Source organism: Pipra filicauda, unplaced genomic scaffold (genome assembly GCF_003945595.2).
Source record: "Pipra filicauda isolate LSUMZ 115617 unplaced genomic scaffold, ASM394559v2 scaffold33_size4404698_pilon, whole genome shotgun sequence".
NCBI classification, from domain to species: domain Eukaryota; kingdom Metazoa; phylum Chordata; class Aves; order Passeriformes; family Pipridae; genus Pipra; species Pipra filicauda.
The window spans coordinates 2,647,339-2,657,982 of NW_024104465.1; the positions used below are offsets into that span (position 1 = coordinate 2,647,339).

Sequence of the window (10,644 nt, forward strand, 5' to 3'; positions counted from 1 at the left end):
GCTCTGGGCTCTTCCTAAGAGCAGTATGAACTCAGCGGCTGGCAGCGAGTTCGCCCCCCTGCAGGATGAATTAATGATAAAACTGCTTTCGTTCAGAAGGGAATTTTATTGGGCAGGATGCCGGGTACCAACACAATGAGGTCTCCAGGCGCCCCTCCCTCTAGGGGTCTTCAATTACACTTCGTAATGAGCACTGTTTCATTAGTGAGGAAAGCAAAAGTCGGCACTAATTAAAATTAAATTAGGACACACTCAAGTTGTGTCACACAGTGTGCTGAGATATTAATAAAAAGGAAGCTGCCTTGAACAAGCATGGACCAAAGGGTCAAGTGATAACAATTAAAATATTGGATGTGATGTCAATGCTGAATTTTAACACTCCAGTTTTGGCTTCGTGTATGGAAAGATGATGTCTGGACTGGTTTCTGTAAGTTGGAAGAGGCACTGCATCTACATCTGTCAACATAATGTCTGACAGAACGTTTTCCTAAAGCTTGCATACTCGCCAGAGTATTTCACAAGAACACATGCGTGTGCACATGTGCCTGCAATGTGCTGTTCATGCCTGCTGTTGAGCTGACGTGTGAAAATAAGATGTACATTCCACGTGAAAACCCTGCACAAACTCCTGCTGACATACAAAGGTGTCTGCTCGAGCACTCGTGGAGCGAAGCAGTGCATCTGCATTGTTACATATGGATACCAGGAGAGGAGCACACATTTTCTAGCTATCTGTGTCACATGAAGGCAGTTTCTTCCAAGAACAACTGAGTTCCAGTCCCAGCTCAGCTCCCTTCCTGGGAGCACTAATACTTCATTTACCTTAGCACTTGTGTGATCTCGTGACAGTGATCCTCAGAACCTTCGCAGATGAGCTGCCCTTAGGTTTAGAGCATTGCTGAGCTTCGTTGCTTGCTCACCTTTTAAAATCTGCAGTTTTTACTTCTTTTGCTGTGCTCTGCCTCGGTGCCTTCTGCTGTTGCTCCTTGTCCCCACTGTGTGCCAGCAGTGCAGTGCAGGCACCCCCCCAGATCTCACTGCAGGCCTGGCAGAGCACAGTCACCCCAGCTCCAGTTCTCCAGCTGCATCAGTCTCAGCCTGTAGCTAATTGTTCAGACTAGTTGTTGTAAGCATTTTTGAGGAAAACTTAATGCCCAATTTAACTGTGTGTTTAATTAAGTTGGTTCCAAAGGCATTTGCCAAAATATTAAAATATATTTGACCTTCAAAATGGATTAAATAGGCATGATGTTCAGCAAGGCAAATTACAGTGAACATCTGTACAGTTTGTGTTTAAATATACACACGTGGAGCTTGCTGAGCTGGTGAATGGATATGGAATATTCAGCACACACAGATGGTAATCTAGAAAAGAATTTGTTCTTCTCGGTGAATATATTCTTGCACATGAGTAAAATTGTGGCCAAGGCACCTCACGCAGTGTGGATCTGTTTGCCTTGCAATAATTATTGATGCTTGCTGTGGTGCAGCCCTAGGTTGGGCATGAGACTTGGGTGGAAAACTGAGCAGAAATAGCATCCTGATGTTACATAAGAATCCTTGGAAGTTCAGGCACCCAACCACCAGCCCACCCAAATGCCCACATCTGTAGAAATATATTTCAGTGGAGTTGGCCTCATCATATCTTTTTGTGCTTTAAGTCCTCTTCCTAAGTGTTAGGACAGTTGGTTTCCTTAAACTCGCTGCTTGCTTAAATACTTGCTGGATGTCTCCCTGTCTGGGTGTTTCCCATTGTGGCAACTACAAAGAAAGCTCTCCATCCTGTGGGACTGTCCCTGTGCATCCAGGGTAAAACTGGCAGACTATTTAAGGCCCAGCTCTGAAAGCTGACTACTTACATTTCCTTAATATGTATTTACAAGACAGATCATGAAGCCTGTAAATATGTGTTACAATAAAAACATCCCTAATGTGTAACTGAATGCTCTGCCATAACCATTCCACACGGGCTGTTACTCGTGGTGAGGGCAATAACCTGCCTTGCAGTGATTTCCTAATGTCTGGCTTAACAAAGACTCTGACTTCACTAGGTCATTTATTTACAATTCTATAAATGCTCTACCTTTTTAGTACAGTCAAAACATGCGTTTGTGGATCTTGTGAGGGTTTTGTTTCTTTTCTTGTTGTATTTGATTGTAATGACATACATTTATACTGTGCTTTCAATTCAGGAGACAGAGATATAGCTCAGATAAAGTGCCTGTGACTTCACCGCCAATACAGAAGTTGCTCAGAGGTGGAGCAGAGCATCTGCTGAATACGGCACACAGACCAGGGAAGAAAGTTTTCAGAGGGATTTTTAAATTTAGGGATTTTTAAATCCCATGTCCTGCCCAGAAAATCTGAATTAACAATCCTGAGTTGTTGAAAGTGAGTATTAAATCTGCTGAGCAGGAGCCTGATCACCCGGGGAAAGATGCAAAGGGATAAAGTAATCAAATCACCAGAAACCATTCCTTAGCTTTCCTGGATGCCTCCAGTCATATGAGACCTAATTCTGATGAGCTTTGAGGCACAATCTGTGATCCTCGTGGTTTTGCTCAGTGCTTCAAATTATGCTGTAGCTCTTTGTAAAATCTGTACATGCTCGGAGTTAAGTACCAGCCCAGTGCTGCACTGCTGAGTCCCGGGCTGCAGACAGCGAGCATTATAAAGGAAAGATGATCCTAAACTAAAGTCGTTAGCAGTAAGAACCGACAAGGAATTCAGGGTGGTTGGTCACCTTAAAGGAAGTGAACCTGGGCCTTCCACATCCCAAAATCAGTGGAGATACAAGGCTGGTGCTGGTAGTCTTGGGAGATACCCCCGGCAGTTCCAGGCAGATCCATCCCATGACGGTGGCACACGTGGCTCAGAACGGCTGTCGCGTTCTGTGCAGCACAGGGGACGGCTGAGATTTCAGTCTCTGGAGCCAACGGTCCGGCACTAAAGCTGTTAAAAAAGAAACGGGCGGGGTCGGGGGGAAGCGTACTCTTCTCAAATACATTTCCAGTCAGTGTTACTCCTTGTCCTTTTAATGTGCACTCGGGAAAGGTACAAGCAGGCACGCTGTGGATGAGTAAGCAGGCAGCACACCAACATGCACACACAGCACTATTATCCTGGCGTGCCTTGTACAGGCATTTTCTTGCTAGTTCCTCTTGCCTTTCACTTAACTTGCTGGGGATTGCAAAGGAACGCGCTTCTGTGTTCGCTTATATTGAATCACTGGATGATACAGATCTTTGCTCTGTTACCTAAGCCTGCCCGGTCCCATTCAGGAGCAGAGCATTTCTTTTTGTTGTACGGAGGTACTTGCTTTTGCCTGCTGCAGCCCTTTCTTAATGGTGAATGGAGAGCGAGTGAGTGTGGGTGTGTACGTGTGTGTGAGTGAGCTTTACAAATCCCCTTATAGACACCCCTTTGGCAAGCTCTTTTATGAAATTTTTATTAGTATGTTCAGCAATGTGCATGTCCTCAGGAATAACAAACAGCACAGAGAGAATATATAGCCACTCAAATGGTCCAGGGGCTTCAGAAGGGAGGTGAACAATGCTACTTTAAATATTGCAGGATGGTTTACAACCCTGAGGGAGGTGGTGTGGGGGAGGAGAGGGGAAGAGCAGATGGGCACAGTGTCCATTTAAGGTGGTCTGGCACAGTTATTGGTCAGCAATAATGTGATTTATATTTGGAGGCTCCTTCCAGCCCTGTCTCTTGAGTTTACATATATGCCTGTCTCTGAAAACATTGCCATGGATTTCAGGGGGTTCTCCAGCTAAGCTGTGCCACAGTGAGTAGGTTTAGAGATTGACAGAATGTTTCAGTGATCATTTCATGTGTGACATGGCTGACATGCCCTGTGTTAGGGGCTGACCCGGCAGGTGATGCTGCCGCCTTCGCTGCACTAAGCCAGTCTCAAATCACAAGAAGATGTGTGCCTGTCATGGGGATCTGCTGAGCTCAAAACCTCTGGCAGGACCTGAAAAACATTCAGAAACATTACTGGCCATTATCCCAGACACCAGACTGGCTCCAGGCTGTGCAACATGGGGAATGAAAAAACTGTGTTATTTTGGGCTTTTGGCTCCAGGAACTTTGGAACCGCACGAGATCCTTGCATTGATTGAAGGTCCTGGTGTTTGAGTAATCCTTAACATACCCATACTCCTGTGCCTCATACTGCAGGGCTCTGAGTATGTGCAGTTTTCCCCCTGGGCACTGGGAGCTGAGGATGCTCTTTCATCAGTTTGAGCAGGGAGGTTATGCAGATTCTGGCAGCCTTGGCTGTAAAAGAAATCACCGGACTGTGCTGGTTGTATATCCCCAAATAATATTTGTGTGATCCTTGCCCCTTTTAGAGTGCAGGAGCTCTGAGGCTCGTGGACACTGAGCTGTTGGTTTCCTTGGGAGAAAAGGGACCTGATATCTACAGCAGTGCAGGCATCTGTCCACAATCAGGGCCTGGTTCATCTGCTAAATTTCTTTGAATAGGATTGTATTTATGTTTGCCAATTCTCCTCCCCAAGTGACCCATTAAATCACGTTAATCCCTTCACTCCAGTCTGTTCTTCTACTAAAATCCATGTTTTCCTGTAATTTGCTTCTCATAATCAGCCCATATGCCTGTGCTGCCATCTGAGGTGGTCAGCAAATGATGTTTATAGACTGGCAACAGGTAGGTCTCGGTGCCTTCATTTCCACTCACTGGGTGATCCCCTGAAACTTTCTGCCCCAGTTTCCCCACCTGCAGAATTGCTTATTGCACTGCAGGGCTTCACACAGTAAGGTCATCAAGAGAGCTGATATATAAAGGCTAAGGAAGAGCATTTTTACTCACATGAACCTTGATATGCCAACAAAATTAGTCTCATTCCCCTGGTTTACTATCAACAGTGGTATCAGACTCCATAATAAACTAAAACTGTCCATGTAAGAGTTCTGGTTTATCTGTTTGCATTAGGATTGTTCTGGTAATTGTCATGGCAGTGCAATATCACCCAAGAGCCCTAGAGATGAAGTTTCCTTAACTTCAGAGTCTTCAGGCATGTGTTTTTTGTATGGAGAGACATAATGGCATATGGAAAGAACAGTGTTTGTGTTTCTCTAAGTGTGAGATGACAATGGATTGTCAAGTATTCAGCCTTCATGCTGCTACAAGAATAATACAAAAGAAACAGGGCATCATACTGAACAGAGACTGAACTCTTTGGGGCAGGAACCATCATTTTATAATGTAGGCACCGTCTCCAGCATGGTAGGTGATGTATCCCTGAGGTTATTTAGCATTCCATCAGAAAAATGTCATTATTGTCACCACAGACTTGCCTGTGTGATGAGATGTACATAGAAAGGTCTGATATTTTAGGGTTATATGTGCAAAACAGTTGGCTGGCTGCTGCTTGCAAATCCAATTTTGTCCTTATGCATTGACATGCTTTAGCTGTTCTGGGGTCCTGCAGCCCCTGACAGGAAGGGCTGTATGACAACCTTACTCAGTTTTCTGATGTCTAGAACCTGCAGACACAGTTAATCCAATGGACCTTAAGGATGTGGCCAGGCATGTACAGTATCCAGCCACTGGAGTAGTCAAAATGGGTGTGACCCAACCAGAGGCTGGAAAACCGCCTGACACACTTGGCAAGTGATGTAATTCTCCATTCTCAGGAGGAAATTCTTTACTGAACCCCTCTAGCAATGAACTTTTGGCCTGAAGCTGCAGTTTGGATTGCACAAGCTCAATAAATGTGTAATTATAAATACTAGAGACACACCAAGCCTCCCCCCCCCCCTACAAGTAGGACCTGTTTTAGAAGTTGGGAAGGAGCAAAGATCCAACCAGTAAAGCCATTGCAGGAGCCAGCTGCTCTGGCAGAGAGCAGCCTCTGCTCGGGGTGTGGGCCCTGCAGGAGATGGCTCCTGCCCAAGAAAGTGTCATCGGTCATCCTGGGCATTGTGGCAGCCAATCAAGCCAGCAAAGCCATCAAACATTCAGCCTCCTCCTCAGGTCTTGCTGCTTTGAATTGGCTGCTTGACAAGTGTGTGGTAATTCTGCTTTTACCTGAAGTCATTGCCTAATTTAGAGTTTGTTTGCAGCTTTGCCATTTAGGAGCCAGGGTTGGATGGGAAGCCCACGGCTGTTGGGGTTTCTCTGATGTGGGAGATGGTATCACACAGAGGGGGAGAATCTCTACTTTCATAAAATATCAGTCTCCAATCGTGGTTTTTTTTTCTTCCTCTCTTCTTAAATTAGAGTGACTACAATGTAATGCAGAGATAGAGGAACCACTTTGATGGTAGAAATCTACCTGCAGCAGCTTGAAGCTCAGCACTGGTAGACCCTACCCTGCTCCTCGCACTCCAAAGGAAGGATGCAGAGCTCGTGGTCTAGTGATGCTTCCACACCTGTAATACAGTGCTTTGAGAGGCAGCAGAAAGCACTGGGAGGGTCACCGAGGCAGGAATGCTTACAAGGTGATTTCAGGGCAAACTGTGCTTATGATGTTCCAGGCTCAATGTGTATGTGCCCAGCAGTTCCAGAAGGAACACCCTGCTTTTCAGTTTTCCAATCTGAGCCACTGGTGTTTCACATACATTAGTGCTGAGTGGGGTGAGGCTGGGATGGATGGAAGTTGTTTACATCCTCATTTCAACTGTGACAGCGTGGGGTGGCAGAGGAAGAGTCACTGCTCTCCTTGGGAAGTTGGAGATGTTGGTTTTGTGGGGTTACCCAAACCCATGGTAACTGTAGCTCTACCTGCACGTAAGGCCTTTTCAAACACCTCTGCTAGTTTGCATGCTAGCTTGCTAAGCCTTTCATGTATAGGGTGGATCCAGCACTGAAATAAGCAAATGAAAAGCCTGTTGAAGGAAGGGTGAGGAGTGGAACCCAGAGGTGGCATATTCAGTCCTTTCTGAAGGCCAGGAAGACCTGTCCAGCCTGCTCACTGCAGTTATTAGATCACTAAAAAAACTCAACACCCTTTCAAAAAGCCTGGCTTAGATCTAACTGCAAATATTAGAATTGACTGTCATTGAGCAAAATCAGGCAGGAGCAAAAGCCAAAATATTGTTACTCTTAGGCTGGAGAGTGGAAAAAAGAATCCTTGTCCTAAAGTGTTCAGAACAGTCACCCCAAAGTCGTGATGCACCGTACAGCAATCTGTGTTTGGAAAGCATTAGGATAAAGTGTGTTTGTGGGGTGTACGAGTGTGTTTGTGCACACACACGTGTGGTTTAGGGTTAGCAAATGGAAATGTTTTCATTTCTGCCTGAATATGGATTTATCTTTGTGCTTTAACACCCCTACAACGTGCTTGTTTCAAACCTACACAGCTCGTGATGGTTATGAAGCACTGTTAGTCATTATTGTTAACCAGGGCACTTTAGTGATGATCCAGGTGTGAGCAGCTTTGTCATGGCTCTGTGAGCTTTCTTACCGTGGTCCTTGAAGCTCCAAAGGACATTAGAAGAGGGTGTGGAATAGTCTGAATATTCCTCTGCAGGACACAGCAGATCCTAGTAGAGCTCCAATGCTTCTTGCTGTTACAGCAGGAACAGCAGTGTGGTTCCAGTTTGGAGGTTTACCTGGTTAGTGTGTTCTCCAGATGTCTGTGTATTAAATGTGATCGAATAATTTGTCACTGCCTCTGTGTAGCTTGTTAATCCTATACAGGAAAGGGTAATCAAACATTTGTGACCATTTAAACCATGTTGTTTTATAACTCTCCCAACATTCTTTTCCTTCAGATTTTGCAAAGTGATTCCCTTTGCTCATCTTTTCTCTTTTTCAAGAATGCTGGTTGTATAACCTGCTGGTTCCTTTTGTTCTGCCCATGGACTTCAATTTGTTTTGGCACTTTCTGCAATTGTGAAACTTGCAGTTAAGCTAGGATTTTTATATATGCTAAATTAGTTGCATTAGTTCAGCAAAATATTTGTTTTAGCTGTAATAACAGTATTATAATATCACAGTATTACAGACAGTATCAAGGTAGATTATCATTTATTATGGTGTATTATTGCAGTTAGTAAACAACACTGTCTGCTATAATTGCTATATCAATATGACTGTTTCAAGGATCTACCAATGTTTGTACTAGAAAACTAAATTTCAAGGGTTTATAATTCACCCATTATATATTGCCTGAAGGTGGAAATTTATATAGTATATACCAGTATTGGGGAAATCCCTGTTCCCTTTGTACTATCCAGTGGATTGAGGCTTATCATGCTTGGAGGAAGATCTAACCTCCTAGAACTACAGCTGTGGAGGCTTATCTTTATGGGTAGGAACCCGTGCCAATCCCTGCAACTAAAGGTAGATATCTACTCTCTCCAGCTTCTAGTAAGTGTATCTGCTTTTTCTGTCTTGATTAGCTATCCAGTTGACTCATTTTACACTTCCAGAGGAAGGGAAGGATAGAGAAAGAAAGCAAGAAATGTTTAAGAGAGAAATTTGTTTCCTTGTCAGCAAAGAGGTGAGAAAAAGAAATTCCTGGAATGAAGTCCCAGTCTCAGACTGCTTGCTGTTCTCTGACAGCCAATGTTTAGTCCTTATTTTCCAGAGGCAGGGAGGTACGACGGACTAGAAGTAGTTATACTCCTATTTCCCTAATCCTAGGGGGTGTTCTGGGGAGCCTTGTCCTGCTGCAACCCCAGAGGACCTAAAAGGTGTGTCTGTAGGAGATTTTTGAGTTTTCTTTTCCAAGGCTGTCCCCTAGGATCTACATGGAGGATCCTTCTCTCTTCCTTAGAGTCTGTTCCCGGGTTAGTTAAGGAGGAGGTTTCTATATCAACATCAGCCTGTACCTCTTCATAAGGGGCCCCAAACCCACTGTTCCTTTCCTGATGGCATGATGGTATCAGATATAGCTTTGGGTATTTGAGTAATAATAATGATGATGATACTTGGCAGAGTTCGAAGGGGAAGAATTTCAGGGAGATCTACTACAAATCTCTTGCTATATATTGTGTGTGTGTGTTCATATGGAGGTGTAGGTAACAGAGTGCAAACCCAGGCACAAACACTAGAGCCACAGTTTTTCCCCACTCCAAAGTGGAACACAGCAAGGATGAGATTCCAGAATGGAAACAAAACAAAAGAGCTTTCTGGCCTGCAGTGGACCTTGATTGACTTCAACTCCTCACCGAGTGCAGGAGTAGTGAGGGCCAGTATGAGCAGGGTGAGCTGAAACCAGCTCTTCCCGGGTTGATTCACAGGAACCCTCTCATGACTCTCCTTTCACCCATCCTCCCTTCCCACAGGTTCCACGTGCTTTGCAATCGGGACATTGTCAAATGAGCAGGAATTGGCGATCCTGTAAATAATCTGCAACAAGGGGAGCAGGTGCCAGGGGGCGCAGGAGAGCCGCCGGCAGGACACCCATCCTCGGCCGGGAGGTGCTGCCGGGGGTAGGAAGAGTCCGGTCTACGGAATGTTCAACTAAACGCATTTAAAGCAGGTATGACCGTGTTTTTAAGCTTCCTGGGTGACTGACCATACCTCCTGAAATTCTACCTAATGATTTTGCACTTACCTTCAATGATATCAGGCTGCGTTCTGGCCTCTCTGGAGGAAGCAACACAGTGTAATGGATTAACTCAGAGAGTTATTCACTCTCTAGTCTAATGCAACTGCTTCTGGGGTGAGAGGGGCATAAAATGCTGAGATTTTATGTCAGCTGCCCCAGTGAAATCTAAAATAATTCCGTCAGCTGTCAATGAAATTGTTTGATTTATACCCATGTACAAAATATAGCCTTAAAAATGCCTCCAGTAGAAACTACATCAAAATGCTAACAATAATTTGGCCAGAAAATGAATTCTGAGGCAATTTTTGCTGGTCACAGATGTATTTAAGCCAGCTGCATACACTGGCTTAAATGCATTACATATCACATCTGCATTTCTGGGTTGCACTCACAGGAGAGAGGATGCATGTAAGCTATATTACTACACTGAGAGGCATTATGGAACCCAAAACCAGACAGGACAAAGCCCTCCTATCTCATCCCAACATCATGTGAGACTTGCATGTACTCACCCAAGAGGCATTTTCCTTTGCTGGTCTGGCTGGTTTTACCACAAAAGGGTTATGGTACCAGCAATTTGATTATGGTGCAAGTGGGGGATTATTAAAGGTTTATGTTTCCTCTGGTAAAATTCTATGATTGCATTTGCAGAATTACTCTGCTATTACTAGGACTGTCTAAAGAAAAGACATTGAAATATAAAAATTTTGGCAACACTTGGTTTTTGCTCTTCTTTAGGAGAAGTTCATTGATTTGTTGCCTAGGGGCTTGCTGAAGAGCAGCATTCAATATCTCCACTGCTCTGGAAGTTAATTCTTCTTCATTCTGCCAAGTGCCTTTTCTTTTCTCTTTCAAGCAACTCTCAGTACTGTCCACGTTATTCTTCTCTTGTCTCCTGAGTGCTAATATCTACCCCTTCCTTCAGTAATTGCTACCATGTTGATAGTAATTTGTACATTTGTCTTCATGTGATTATTTATTGTGTTACAAAGCACTCTGTGGCAACAGAGGATTCCTTCCTTTCATGGATGAATAAGGTATCTCTTCAGTGACATGCTAAAAGGACAGTGCTGATCTGAAAACAAAGCTGCTTCATTCAAACACTGAAGCT

At 44.3% G+C, this 10,644-nt stretch overlaps 1 long non-coding RNA gene across 1 annotated transcript in view; it reads left to right on the forward strand.

Moving 5' to 3' along the window:
• The window catches only part of LOC120323774, a 62,118-nt gene extending 52,683 nt beyond the window's left edge, over positions 1-9,435 (forward strand). The window contains exon 3 of the long non-coding RNA XR_005564605.1: positions 9,268-9,435. This is a non-coding gene — a long non-coding RNA (uncharacterized LOC120323774). The remainder of the gene's footprint in view (positions 1-9,267) is intronic.
• The last annotated feature ends 1,209 nt before the right edge of the window (positions 9,436-10,644 follow it).